This window comes from Sander vitreus, chromosome 18, assembly GCF_031162955.1.
Source record: "Sander vitreus isolate 19-12246 chromosome 18, sanVit1, whole genome shotgun sequence".
In the NCBI taxonomy this organism is placed as follows: domain Eukaryota; kingdom Metazoa; phylum Chordata; class Actinopteri; order Perciformes; family Percidae; genus Sander; species Sander vitreus.
In genome coordinates, this window is record NC_135872.1 from 16,160,022 (window position 1) to 16,176,398 (window position 16,377).

Below are 16,377 nucleotides of genomic sequence, written 5' to 3' on the forward strand. Positions count from 1 at the left end.
ACGAACCCCGGTCTCCTGGGTGAAAGTCCTGCAGTTGACCCATCCACCACCCCAACCAACCTCCCTATGCAGAATTTCGGCCTTACATACTACTTGCTACTGTAGTCGCTCTTAGTGTTACGTCATCCTTAAACCCCGTGCAGCTGCTGCTCTGACAGCCACTGTCCAAATGTCCGTATTTTATGAGTTTGGAGTGAGAACGGGTTGGATCAACCCAGGTGTCAAAGTCTGACTTTAAAAACAGCGCTACACGGAGGAAAAACTAATTTGTGAGAATATTACCATTCAGTATGGGTTTGCTACAGACATCCACATTTAAAACGATTATTTACCTTAACCCCAAAACCCGCCGGCGGGTTAGAAAAAGCATGTTTTGTTTAAAAGATTTCCAAAGAAAAACCACTTACCCTAGAAAGAAGCTGAAAAAAACAAATTGTTTGTCGGATTCCTGCATTGAAAATGTTACTTAATTATAGGTATATAAGTATCATCAGGAAAATGTAGTTTAAGTATTAAAAGTAAAAGTAGTCAATGCAAAACTAGTAACTAAAGCTGTTACATTCCACCACTGGAGTTACCTTCGTAAAAATGTAACTAATTACTTGCATGAATGATTTACAGCCAAAATTCTTTTTTTTCCCTGTATTGTATATACATGTGTTCCCTTAGGGAAATGTTTTTCAATTTATTTTTTAAAATAAATTAGCAAATAAATGTAACTTACATTTTTCCTTTTTGTTATGTTTATGCCATTATAACTTTGTTATACTGCTCAAAAGACATTTAGGAGTTATTCTTACTTCTGCCCATGGTTGTGCTTGTTAATTTGAGATGCAAAACTTGCAGATAGAGAAAATGAGCTCACAGTGAGTAATAATGTGACAGGAGCAAAAAAACGCCCAAAAATGGCTTGGGTTTCATTTCCCAATGGATTTCAACCTTAAACTGGCTTGTTAAACACATTTGTGATATATCCTGGAATGATAGAAAGACTGGTTACCTTAGCAACCTAGCCCCTTTTGGTTCCTTTATATTACTGTGAGAAAATGTTGGAAAAAGAGAGGGAATAGTACAGTAGCCGAGATGGTTCAACACAAATACAAAAGCTACAACACAAACGCAAAAGCTACAACAGTTTCTGTTGTAGCTTTTGAGTTTGTGTTGTAGCTTTTGTGTTTGTGTTGAACCTTCTCGGCCACCATAGAATAGGCAGATCTGCTGACAGGCGGGCAGACAGACAGACAGGACTTGTGCATTTGTATCCCAATTAGTGTACAGAAGAATTTCTGAAAACCTAGAAAAGTGTACAGTATATGTCCTTTAAAAACATTTAAAGAAAGACAAAGAGAAAATATTTGGACTGAAATGTTAGAGATCTGCAAATCTCCAAATCAATTCAGCACAGGATGTCACCAAATGCTAATACAGATAAAACAATAAAAAGACACCAAGAAGTAAGCACACATACAGCATGCACTTTCACACATTTAGATACATTTACATGCACTTTACGTGCACAAGACAGACACAAACAATAAGACATAAATAAATAGAGGTGTAAGAAGAAACACACATACAGGTTATTAATGCAGAGCCTCTTGTGTGAACTCGAGCATTATCTGTCTGGTTGACTTAGCTTCTGCCTGTCTCTCCTTCTCTCTCCTTCTAACAATTCTGTCTCTTGTTTACTCTTAACTCGAGTTTACTTTTAAGTTCAGGGAAGATGCATGTTAGGGTTGTCACTTTTTAAACTGAAATTTTCAATTTGTAATGATCTGTTCAACATCAAAATTCCCAGTATAACTGTAGCAGGCTGTGCCTTGTAGTACTCCCAAGGGGATTCTTCTTAAAAAGCTGTCTGACTGGTCTGAGCCTGTTGCAACAAGGCATCTTCTCTGCTATCGGATAATGGAGAAAACCAGCTACCTGTGTTGAACCACGACACCAAATAGAGTGAGACTTGAGAAAACATTTTGAATTTGACACCATAGATGGCCTTGCCGTAACATTAGCTTGTCTCAGTGAGATCTCACAGCAAATGAACAGAACAAGGTCTACAATTCACTCTAAGATTTGTGTGGGTTGCATTCTAATTAATTACATGTTAGCTCTTCATTCAAACTTCTTTTTTTTAAATGACATCACCCAATACATGTACTGTAAACACACACCAACACAAAATGGGGAATAAGACAGCTACGAGGACAACAGGCAACACATTGTGACTGGCTTAAAGGCAAACAGATTAAAATAACTAATTGAGAAACAAACATACCTGTTTTTAGTCATAAATGAAAGTTGAAGTAACTTTTGCTCTTTACTTGCATATACCGACACACATTGACCATCTCTCTCTCGTTGACTATCTGCCTCCCTTTCACAAACATACACACATTTACTGAATACCCAGGGGAAGCCTCCTGTCCAGCATGGCTCTCTACGCCGCTATAAATCAGACAGCTTTCACAGACTCACCATCTGGCAAACAACTGATAGGGAAAGAAAAAGGAGTGGGCCAGAAAGAGCAAATGAAACAATAGATTGGGTCTAATGAAACGATAGATACAAGAAAAGAGAGGGAAGGAGGGAAAGGGCAACAACAGGAGACTGATAAAAAAAGCCAAAGTACACAAAGTTCATCTCAGCTGTTAAAAGGAGAAGACAACTCAATTTGAGAATAAAGTACGGTACATTAATCTATGTCTCTCACAGCCCTCACAGTTATCATGGTAGTTTCAGGCAGGAATATTATAAGTGTGTTTATCTCCAGAAAATCAAAATCTCCTTGTAAGTGTAATCATCATCGTCATGTTTCCTCTTGATTAAAAATGATGCTCCAGCCATAATAATGAACTCTTTAGTGGGGCCGGATGTCTACCAGAACTCAGGTCCTTGGTTTGAAGGATAGTCTCCCTGCTCATTACACAACACCCCTACCCTGCTGCCTACATTGTATCATCACATTTTACAAGGGTCACTCCTCTTTTGCCTCGGGCTATGACTGACTGCAGTGCATGTTTTACAGACTGAACTGTCCTGATGGGAATGCTGCATTCAGGCTCTGCAGCTGTGGTTTTCCTCTCCAACCAGCACAGACAGAACTGCTCTAGTAATTTGGTTGATTCATATTAAATCAAGGTCTAAATATGAGGGGGCACTTTTCATTCTGCACAATACTAAATATTATAACATATATGTACATAAAATGAGTGTACACATGGTTATTCATTTCAAGATTAAAATGGCAAGGCTGCAGTGCATGAAAATCCTTCCTAAATCTCCCTGAATGTCCAACACTGTACACTTGCCGGTAAAGCTGATCACATTTAGTCTCTCTGCTCTCCTGACATAGTGACTTCAAAGTCTTTCTTGGGAGGAGAGCTAACAGTATAATTAAATCTAGACAGACGATAGGGGAGCAAACACCTGCTAAATGGCCATCTTATCTGGCCTGACAAACTGTCAAACCCTCTCCTCCATTTGTACATAATAGGATGGTGGAGGCAATGACATGACAACACAATGATGGGTAATTGTGAGGAGGTGGGGGCTTAGATGGGGAAGATGTCAAGCGACAGTGTGGTGAGATAGATGGATGAACTCCTGGTTTGTTTAAAGCACGCCTAGAGTAGCATGCAAGGGAACATGAGAGAACTTTCTTCGTATTATGAACAGATTTTAATTGTATTACTAAATTTGTTTCAGGATTATTAATTTTTTTAGCCAACCAAGACTAACCTGACGCAAAATCTGAGAAGCCGTCATTGGAAACTGTTTGATGATTGGATGAACCATCTGTCTATCACGTCTGCTATTGTTGTTTTGAACAAACAGTCACGGACGTCACACACACACCTAAACCACGTCCGTAGCTGCAGTAGCTCCTCATTTACTACCGGACGCTGATTGGTTTGGTTTGCTGCTGTTTGAACACAAACGCATTACTTGAAGCCTAGTCTATATCATTGACGTTCCACTTCCGGGATTGCCCCGGTGCCGCAGGAAATTCCACCAGATGCATGTATTTTCGCCAATGTCTGTTTCCTTCCGCAACTCCGGTGGATTTATGAGGACTATTGTTAACTGCTCCTCAGATCTCTGCAGGGTAAATCCAGACAGCTAGCTAGACTATCTGTCCAATCTGAGTTTTCTCTCGCACGATTATTTTACAGCGGCTCCGTGCGGAGTTTAGCACCGCCCATGACGATTGTGATTGGTTTAAAGAAATGCCATTAAACCAGAGCACGTTTTTCAGAATGCTGTGTGGAGTAGCCAGACCCTCCTCCGCTCCGCAGGGTGTGGACAGTCTGGCAAAGTGAGATTATTTGAAGCCTGACAAGATAGATTTCCGTGTGATATGTGTTCCCGTGATGATTTGCGATATCTGGGAGCTTTGGTGCAAGGCCTCAAACCAGGACCACAATCGTTATTTAATTACCAAGTTCAGTTCTCCTAAATTATCCATGCTTACAAATGTAACTTTTTAGATTTCAGACCGGAAAATGCATGCATGAGTGGTTCTTGTATTTGTTTTGTTGGTTAATGATTACTGAATGTATACATATGTATACAGTAAATATGTTCACAGCCATGTGCATACATACACTGTCACAACAAAACTACAACTCAGTTACAGTTTAATCAAACTACAAATGATGCTGACAACTTTTCAGCTTGTCCCAGATTCCTAAAAGTGTGTCTAGCTGCCTGCCTGTCTTTAAGTGCAGGATTAAATGCTTTTCCAGGTTTAGAAAAATTTATTTGGTATCTATTTTGTAGGAGACAGAGATCAATGGTGAAATCAGAATGATCCCAATTTGGCTTATTTTTACACTTGAAGTTGTATTTGTCAAAATTCATCCTTCCATATTGTCTCTAAATGAGACCACTTATGGTCTGGGAGATAAAGTATCGCCTGTAATGACTTAATGGACAAGACGACTAATCCTATAAACATCCCCGTCCACACACATTATCTTCAGAATCCCCTCATCTCAAAATTCCAAAACTGTAAAACCTTCAGTGTTAAATCAACTCCTAAGGAGTATAGTGTGAAATTGACACTTGACAAAACACTAAGATACAACTGAACTCTTGTCCTGGAGCTACATCAGCTTTAAGAGCGAAGAATCAACATTTTGAGCACCTAATTTAAGACACTGCTAGTGTATATATACGTCCAGAGTTAATCTAACACTAAATATTTACAGTAGCCAATGATTGCTCTGTGTGTGTCTGGGCTGCTTTATAAAAACTGGAGGTCACTTGCTAACATGGTCCAAGCAGCATATGATCTCAATAATATCTGATTATGCAGTACATACACACACACAACCATGTGCACAAAACATACAATTGCACGCATTGCTGTGAGACCTTGGTTAATTATTCACATTGGTCAATAATGAGCTACAAATCCATCCATTTTTAATTGTGTTTAATTCTCCTGTATTAATCAAACAATCGATTCCAGGCATGTATCTGGTGCCCTGATGAGCTCCAGCAAGCAAAAGCTCTTCAGGAAGAGAAAGAAAGATGGAGAGAGGACGGAGCATAACAGCTACTGCAAAGGGACAGAAAGGAAGCAAAGAAAAAGAGGAGCAATGAGGCAGCATGGTGTGACAAATACATGATGGTTACTCCCTACCCGCAAAACCCCATGGGTTTTCTTTTTTGTTTCTGCAGGCAGGTATGCTCTTACCCCTGATCTTACCAGGTCAGCAGGTTTCAGGTTGTGTGGGTGCTAACAGTATTTTGAGGGGCTGTCCTGCTCCATTTCAGTCAACAAGCTGATAGAGTAATGGAGAGATGCTGACCTACCTACATGTATTGAACACACACACACACACACACACACACACTATTATTCTAACTCATTCTATCTCTCTCAACTTCAGAGCAAACAAATTATGTGCACCTGTCTAGCTCATTTTTTTACCTGAACTGCGGAGAACTGAGAGAAACAATTACACATTAGGCATGACACACAAATCCAAAGCAATGGATTCAACTTTAGCAAAACGTCCAAAAAGCCAAGTCAAACATCCGGAGTCCCTGATAGGAAATGTCAAGCGGCTTATAAGGCACAAAGACAAGCTATTAAAAGAGTTGATGTGACACAGCGTTTAATATTCCATCTAGCATGCACCTTTGAAAATGTCATCGTAGCATTTGAGCTTGGTGTGATGGAAAGGCACCCGCTTGATTACAGTCATCGTCCTTTCAGCCAGCCAAGACTTGAGAATACATTTACTAAAAATCCACAAAATGTACACACGGCCACACAAACACATGTTTAGATGCATACTTCCAAATCATATATTCACACATATCACTGCATGAAAACATTTTTCCACACTGAAAATATAGGACTGTTGTTTTTGCTTTGCTCTCATTTTTCTCCAGAAGACAAACCTCCAATGACATACTAATAGCATGTTAGCGTCGCCAAGGCAAAAAGCATGCCTCTGCAGCTTGCTTGATGGAGAGTCCAAACAATTCAGTCTATTGGTTTCAAAGAATAAAGGGTCTTGGTTTTCAAACATGCAGAAGGACTCAAGTGGTGTCTGCCCCCCAAAAAGAGAAGGTATTACAATACTCTGTGTGTACTGAATCTGCCTTTGGTGCTCGTAAAAAAAACATCTTTGGTCCATAAATTGACAATAAACACGCCATTTACTTGCATTTTGGCTTCTTATTTTCCCTAATCAGGGGAATTGGTGCACAACATATGAGGCAATCTGAATTGTTTATATATTTAGTTTCTATGGCAATGAAATTGGATGAGTAAATTGATAGAAATCTTTGACATTATTGTGTCTATTGCAATGCTGATTGTGTATGAAGAGTGAGGCGTAGGTTCAATCAGACAAATAATCTTCATGCAGCGCCTTTTAGTGCTTTGCAAACAGGCAGAAAGAAGAGAGGGCAGACTTTCACTCTAACACAAGGCTCTGCAGGTAAGTGTGTCATTCATTACTGAGCTTTCTATTGACTATTGGCTTATTGGAAAGAGCTTCACCACAAGAAGAAACTGTGTTTTGTTGAGGTGATGAATTAACAAGTACACAAACTGCCGCAGATATCAACTTAATTAGTCACTTGAGAGCTGAATTAATCTGGCTGAACTCAATTAGTGTTTTCAAACTTAATCAACACCCTATTTGCCCAAGAACCCAAAACAAGCCACAGTCCATCTTTTTCAATAGTCTTGTTCTCATTTTCCACCACTATTGGATTGGATTTGTGAGAACAGTTGGAATAATTTAGTTTTGATCCCCTCATGTTTGAATCATTTGAGGGTAACACCCTTTGATTGGCTGCAGCTCCCTGGGGAACCGAAGCCACAGCCCTGCACCAATCAGGCTGGCCAAATTCAGTTTGAGCCCATTGATTGATGGCTGGTGAAGATTAAGCCGCAAATGTGAACATGCATTGATTTGAAGGGGGATGTGTTATTATTCAATGTACCATGTCATGAGCTGGAGGGATGGAGGGACGGGCAGTGTGTAAACAAATAGAGAGACAGTTAGTCAGCAGCACCGCTGAAAATACACACATACATCTATAAAAACACAATATACAGTAGGTTTAAAGTTAATTGACAATATAAATTATTTGTAAATATAAAGTTTCTGAGACAAATATGCAGACAAAGTGATTCACAGTACATACAAAAAGAGAATGTGAATCATGGGGATTCATTTAAAAGTAATATATGACATGATGATTAAGCAAATTGTTGCTTTTCTACATGTTTACCAAAATGCTGCACGTAGCTTTTTGTATTCTCTTGCAGCAACAGACATCATTCAATGAGCATTCAGAAGAATATCAAGATTCAAATCCATAAAAACATTAATTTTATGTATGCGTGTGGACAGGTTTATTAGAGGTTAGTTACAGCCATACAAACTGTTTTTTCTAATGTGAGTTGGGCTGTAGTGACTTGGGTTCATCACCTCCTTGCACTCCTCTTTGTTTGCTTGAGCAGTGTTATAGAGTGAGGAACAAACTATGGGAAGACAAGAGTGCTTGTACTGGTTCTTCCTGCAACCTGGCACCCTAAAGCCACCTTCCAGAGAGCAGAAGTTGGAACTCCTTATGTAGAACATGAGAAGGGTCCAGGGCGATTATTTCAGCCAGTCTGAGGGTACGCTTAGTGCAGCTTTTGAGGAAGGAGTTTTCCACAGAGTGACCCACCACCCTGGAGCAGATCCACAGGAGTTGTAATATCCTGGTTTTCAGTTGGACTGAGAGGCCATGGAACCAGCCTCCATATTGCAGGACACTTTTAATGGTGGAGCAGAAGAATAGATTGAGGATTTCCTTTCCTGGCTCCAAATGACCGGAGTCTCCTTAGAAAGTAAATCCTCTGTTGTACCTTGTTGCAGATTAAGTTTATGGATTGGTTGTGAATTGTGACCAGAGCAATATAATTGTTGAGAGTGTTGATTATGAGGGTATTATGATCACACCACTGAACCACTTTGTTGAAAGGTATAGGTCTAAAAAGCAACAGAAAAGGCGAATAAATCATGTAAATGAAGCATGTCATGGACGTCATGGTATTATGTGGACACGCCGACAGTTTTGTTGTCATTACTTAGAATTCCTCATGGGGGCAGCAGAAACTACGCACTATAGCTTTAAACCAAACTGCTCCAAAACAAAGTATTTTATTGGTGAAAACTGGTGAAATTATATTGTTTACACAATTTATCACTTATAATATGAAATTATGAGCTTCATCTTCATGTAAAAGATATAATCACGGGTGTGATTTATGTGACAAAGTTCACCATTATTAAAAGATATTTATGATTAGTTTATGAAAATGAAGTCCTGGTGAGAACATCTTGTGGAAGTTTGACAAAAACCTACATAAACCTTTTTGGTTCCAACAAAATTGTATTAAATCCACTTGTTTATGCTTGTAAGTGCTCCAAGAGAGGAAGGACATTAAGAAGTCAAGGACTTCTGTGAGACATTAGGATGGTGGGAGGAGATCAGTGTCACTGAAAATGACCACGGCAGTGACTGTGACATCTATGGCACCCAAACTGCCTGGAGTCATGCTCAGACTTCTGGAATCAACAAGATGTTGATAGACATGCTCAGTCAGCCAGGGAGGAGGACAGATCAAGCACAAACACTGATGTCAGTGATGTAAGAACCAAGCGGTTATGATGACCCAGACTCAGACTCTGACAGACGCTGACTCAGACACAAAAATGCTGACAGAATGAGTACAGGTGTTCAAGAAGAGTGTGTAGAGAAGAATGTAGAGTGGTGAGAGGACACTGGCAAATCTGAATCAACAGCAACTCTCCAGTGGCCGCAGAGGCAACAAGTTGGAAGCGGAAGTCAAAGAGCTACAGTGCTGACAGTTAAACCTACACTGACTGCTGATTAATGCTGAATAGTTGGAGGGCAACCCCTCCAACTGTATACATCAAACTCAGTTTGAAACCGTTGTAAAGGAAAGGAAATAGTTGGTGAGTAGTCTTGTCAGCGTCGATCGTTGTGGTTTCCTTAGCCGGGCTAGAAGGCCCGGCCGGTGTCCCTGCTTCTGGTTCCTCCCCGCCTTCCTGGCTTCACGCGGCCGACAACAATCCAACGAGCGCCCGCTGGTCTAGTGGATGTCTTCCAGAAGTTGTAAACAACTCTGATCTTCACACACTACGCTCCTCCAACCTGCACACTGCTATTTACCTTTACCAAGACTCCTACTCACCAACTCCAACGACAGTACTCACATAGGTATAGCGATTAAGATTAACGTAAAAATAAAACGTTCTCCGTTAAACTGGGAGAAAATACGTTTCCCTTCGAAACATAATTGAAAATTCAGTTTAGTTGTATGGGAACGCAATTTTTGTTTTAATAGAAACTGTGGGTATGAAAGACATGGGAGTTTACGAAACAGAGAGTCCAATTAAATGGTATTGAGAGTTATAAAGTTATAAAGACTTGCACTATGGGAAATGTAGACTGAAGCATTTTTTAAACTGCATCTAAACGTTATTCAATCTTGGCATTTGCTGGAGATATATGATTTTTCTTTATTTGACAACATAAAATCAGTTATATAATCAGTTGCAATTTTTATTGACTGACTTCTTTATTAAAACAACATGAGAGTGTCTGGTGAAGCTGTAAACTGACACTCCAGCTGATCTCCTGTTGTATTTCTCTCAAGGAGTGTTTGCTGTATTAAACCACACTTGCTTCTATCACCAGTATCAACGGGTGTTGCTAAATCAACCAGAGTGGCAATCTTTAAAGTTAGGATTATAACTTTAAAGACAACATTTGAAGATCAGTGAAGTGTCAGGATGCTCTTTTACACTGTTTCTATTTACCAGACGATCAGGAAAAGCAGCAAGGAAATGGATTTGAAAATGGGGAAAGGAATTGCCCTTTTAAGAGCTGTATTCTTAATTCAATTCGTGAATTCGATGACTAATTCCTGTTTTTAAAATTGCATTTTCGAAATCATTTTAAATGCTCTTTTTTTTTTTAAGATAATTTTGTGCATTTTTAGGCCTTTATTCGACAGGACAGTTGAAGACATGAAAGAGGAGAGAGGGGGGGTATGACATGCAACAAATGGCTGCACGTCAGAGTTGAACCCAGGCCTGCTGCGTCGAGGAGTAAACATTGATATATGGACACCCACTCTACCAACTGAGCTATCCGGGCACCCAAACTGCTCCCTTTTATTTAGTAATTAATTAATGTATTTTTAAATGATGTATTTATTTACGGTTTTAAAGTTTAACTTTGAAACTCCTTTTATATTTCCTCTATTAAATAATGGATTAAATAATGAATTTGAAAACCAATTAAATAATTCCTGTTTTAATGTCCAATTAAATATTAAATAAAGAAATGCTCTATTTCAATGTTCAAGATCCTGGAGGTCCTCCATAGATCAGTAATATGATATGATAAAACAAAATTCTGTTTTTTTCCCCCGACCTGGCTCCTATTTTCTTAGTTTTCCACATAATTTCTATCAGTTATTTTACTCGCCAACTGAAATTTGCGCATGTGGCAACATTGCTTGAAGGGCGTCCAAAAGGGCACAAGCAGTCAGATGATCACTCAAGTAAATAACATGAACAAACCTCCATCTTTAACCTGCTCATTAGGAAGAGAACACAACGTTATTACCAATTGTCACGTCTCGAGATAAAGCTGATAAGTAAATATTATCATAAACAATAGGAATGATGGCCAATCCTATTAAAAACAGGGAGAAAAATCTGACCTTTCTGTCAAGTACACTATAATAACATATGGATCATGGTTTACAAAGTGTCATATTATATTATTGCAGCCTAACTGCAGTTCAGTCACGTTGAATAGTAATCATCAATCAACACTACGACCCAACTAACAAGGAGACAATATTGTGTTGCTGCCCGATCTCTAAAGCACATTTCCATGCCAGATGGATATCTTTTGGTAATTAAGCCAGTAAAAACACCTGCAGTCGCAGATACAAAGACACACACAAACACACACAAAGACAAAGACAGCAGTTTGACAATTCACGTCAATGTGAGTTATAAGATATAAAGTTAAATATGGAAGAGAGGAGGGAGAGTAAGGTAAGTTGTCTTACGAGCCACCGTGTTGTTACAGTATGACAAAGACAACTCACACAAACAACACCTTGCTTTTCCTTCTTTTAACAACCAAACACATGCGCGCCTATATTCCTATTGGCATGCACACAGCCGCAAAGACACACACACACAGACACTCTTTAGCTTCTTTCTTTTCTTAATTAGCCTAAAGCCCTATGTCTGGTTTAAGTTCTTCTTCTCAGTGTGGTGCCAGCGCTTCTGTTAGTTAAGATTTTAGCTCAACATCCTCCACTGCTCTCATCTCTCGCCTCCTCACACACACACACACACACACACACACACACACAATCTCCATTGCAGTTCTCGAGCCTTAATTCATCACTTCTCCTCGTCTTGCTCTGGATCATCCTCCCACTCTGCTTTTACCGAGAGTGTTATCTCATCAGTTTTTTTATTTTTCAAAAGATTCGCTCCCTGCCATTGCGATTGTTGCCTCTCTGGTTTTCAGTCCAACACTCCTCCCCCTCCCCGTCCTCCTTCTCTTATCCTGTGAAAGTGAGAGAATTGTTCATTGGAGCATGCTTGATGACATCTATCCAGTGGCGGTGTGACATCCGTTCACTGTGTGATGCATTAACGAACCCGGAGGACGTTACACCCTCTAAAAAGAGCGCCTGATAAACACTTCACCATCCTTTCCCTTTGCAAACAGGCCACACACACACACATACACACATACACACACACACACACACACACACACACACACACACACACACACACACACACACAGTAAATATACAGGCCTATATTTTCTTTGACCAAATGCCCACCCTGCACAAGGGTGGAAGTCTGTGTCAGAGTGTTGCCATGGTTACAGCGATCTTTGCTGTTCATCAGGAGGCAAGCAGTACCTGCTGGGAGAGAGTAGCAGGTGTGTGTGTGTGTGTGTGTGTGTGTGTGTGTGTGTGTGTGTGTGTGTGTGTGTGTGTGTGTGTGTGTGTGTGTGTGTAGATAAAAACAGATGTTTTTGGGGGGCAAGTAAGAAGGAGGAGAGAAAAATCTGATCCTCTGGAGTGCCCAATTCTTCCAGTATTTTAAAGATCTGATGTTGTTTACCCCGGCAGCAACCCTTATTATCATCAAAGCCTGTAAGTGACACTCTCCAAACTAAAGTGTTCTGCAACAGTCCCCCATACTCCTCCTTTACCATCGTCATGGTAACTGATTGCCTCATTCTCCTCTGGCTTAAATCCCTCTGAAACACAAACACCTGTTGGTCCTGTTGTTGCTGCTGTCATTGGTTAGTTTCGATTTGTCTGCCATTATGTGGGATTGTTTGGAAAAGTTTTGCTCAGAGCAAATCAGAAGCTCCTCTAGTAAACACTCGAAGGGGTACATAGAGTATGCTGTATATTGTAAACACACAATCTTCATTCCGTCATTGATATTAATCTTAGAAAGTCCCTGAAAGCCTATTTTCTTAAATCGTCACTTATGAAAATAATACCTAAAGATATTTTTTTGATTGTTGCTTATTTAGCCATGGATATTTAATGTATTTAATGTAGAGAAATACCCAGGATTTGTGGGGCTAAGGTAAAAGTGTCCCTTAAAATCCAGTTCTTCTTTTATATTTTCTCTTATAAATAGCTTTACGGTTCCACTCTACTTGACAGAATCACATATTCTGTACCAACTTGTTTCAACTCATCACGGCCCCATGTTTTTCATTATATCAACTGGAAATATTCTCAATGTCTTGTGCATAATTTATACAAATTTTCCACAAATTCATATTTGGTATCTTTGCAAATGGGATCTACACTTGGATTTAAGGGCTGATGTAACAGTGCGGCAGTGAGGGTGAATTGGTCAAAGTCTTGAGATTGAGAGTTCATTTTTGTCCATGGAAACAGCAGTTGACAAAATAACCCCACCACAAAGTCCATTTTGTTGTTGTACTGGAACATACATATCATATGGGTTTTGCCAAAATTCCATACTAACGTGCTATTTAGTAGGCTAAAACACAATGTGAGATTTTTTAGTATGTCCGAAGCCTTAAAATGAAAGCAACAGTACGTGAATTACATACTATTACCGGTGAAATATTACAGTATTCAAACACTGGACACTACAACGGCATAATTATCTCACAATAAAATGCATAACAGACAATGGCGGACAGCGACCGAGGCAGCTCTGTAACGTCAATAACAAAATACACAACGATAGAGCGATAGTAAACATATTGGGTATGTTTACTATGCTAGGTATGCTATTTTGGATGCAGCGATGGTCTTCCTCAGCAGATGAGTTTCCTACAGTAGTTATCATAGAACTCTAGATTGTCTAATTTTTTTTATTTTTCTTGAACATTACCCTCTTCAAAATCTCTTATCCAAGAGAAAGCCACACCACACACTACACAAAAGAGCATAACGAGTATCCAATTAAGATGCATATACTGTATCTGCAGAGACCCTAGACACATGCAGACCTTACAGATTTAATATTTCACAAACAGCAAACACATTCAAAACACACAGCCGCACCAATCTCTCTAAACAAATTGTAACCATCCTCACACTAGGGGAGGTTGGTGTTGTCACAGAGCATGGGAGCAGAGAAGATAACAGTTGCTGGCAAAGCACGTCATTTGCCTCATTCTGCCAAAAAGAGCAATATCAATGAACGTCTGATTGCAGAAGAAAAGATCCTAAATGCCCCACACACATGCATGAGGAAAAAAAAAACACACACACAAAAACACACAGAGTTCATATTCTGCACACGTGGGTGTATTGTACGCACACAGAACAGAAATATGCATGCACACCAGGTAGCTGCATGTTTCCCAACACACACACACATACACACACACACACACAGCTGATGAAACCTTTTTTCCACTTAGTCTGAAGTATTGCCCAGACATTCAACTTCTCTTCCCCGCTCTATTCTTCCCGCTCTCCTCATCCATTCGTCTCCTCCTCTATTTGATGAGTTCAAACAAAAAGACAGCGCACTAAATTTTACAGTGGGAAAGAGAAAAATATAAAACCATCTCCTCTGATGCTAAAATTGATTTGGTAGATCTGCTTGATTCACGTCCTTTCTCCATCCATCTCCTGCTTTGGTTCTTGCTCCAGCTCTGTCCTTAGACATGCACAAACAATCTTCCAGTCATTCTAGATCCCCGCTTTTACACTTCCACCTAAACTGCTCTTTCCTAGGTCTCAAACCAGCTCTCCACCTCCTCTCCAGCGCTCTCTTTTATTCTCCTAAACAACTGAACAGTTTGGGAAACATATGGCAGTCAGTAACAGTTTGGAGGACGTGAATGCTGTGCCTGTAAAAGAGGATGGGGTATCAATGCCGAAATGTGAAATACAACCCATTACCACATTTTTTTCATCCTCAGTGTAATAAAGCAGCTGTTATAGAAACATTTGATGCTTACAGATACACTTTTCTCCAGCGCAGAGATATTTTTGTGATGTCATAAACTCATGTTGCTCTCGTCTCAGAGTAAGGCGTCTTTTAATTCTATCATTCTTACCCAGTAGTATTCACACAGGCGCCGCAGAACTGCTTCTATAGAATCACAGACATACTATATTGATCTATTATTTAGCATTACAATCAATCAGACTCTCCACCAGCTGTGGGAGTAAGTTCACGTGTCTCCAAAGCAAATCAAGTCATTGCATCAGTTTCGGCGGATCAAGTGTCATTTTCCTGCTTAGTTGTGCACTGATCGGCCTCATTCTGCCAACTTTTGAGAAGAACCTTAGGCTGCTGGCAACATTTTCTAAAAGTCGAAAAGATTCTTAAAGTTGAGTATGACACTAAAGATGTCAAGAGTTTCCAGGGACACTATCATAGAGACTTTGAATCTTGGTCATTGGTTGCAGAGAACCTGTTATTAGGTTCAGTAGTAAGCTCATATTGTTAATAATAATGCCATATAACAAATTTCCTTCCTTGTTTTTGTAACTGGTCAGTCTACTGTACATTGCATTACATATGCATCTAAAATCAGTTTGACAAAATTCCTTCACGTTAAAAGAAGCCACCCATGCAAACATTAGCTAACACTTGAGCAACCACAAGCGCCAACTTACCAAACTAAGATAGCATAGGCTACTCTAAAGTCACGGCACGACCCAGAGGCAACACAAAAGCACAAAAAAAGATCAACACAAGATAAGCACGATTTTAAGCCGCTATCACACAAATACAATGCCCACAGGCAGTCAATAAAGGCTTGAGCGCACACAACTAGCCTTCAATCACTAAAGGCCACTACAGCTGCAAATAATGTTCTAAAATTACCTACACTTAACGCAATTAGCATAAGCTTCATTATCTCAGCAACAAGCAAAATGTTGGCAGTGCTAACGGTCGCTCTCTAACATGAAGTGTGTGTGAAAGAAAATAGTAATGACAAAAAGAAAGAAAGTGGTCGGCGGTGGGTTGTTTGGGGCTTACCTTAATTCTACATTAGCAGCTTGTAGTAGTGTAGGGGCCACGAGCAGCCAGCCGAAGGCCGTCAAAGGAGTTCTTGTTCAGGTTTTCATTGTTGGATGTTGGTCTAAAAAGAAAAGAAAACAGTCGTAAATTTTATTGTGCCATTTTTCTTTACACTTTGAATTACGCACATGAAGCTTTACTCACTTATAATCGATGTATCACACCAAGACGTAGGTATTAGCTGTTCGAGCTGGTTCTTGTGGGACCCCGTGGTTCCTGAGGGTCACCAAGTCTTTAGGTG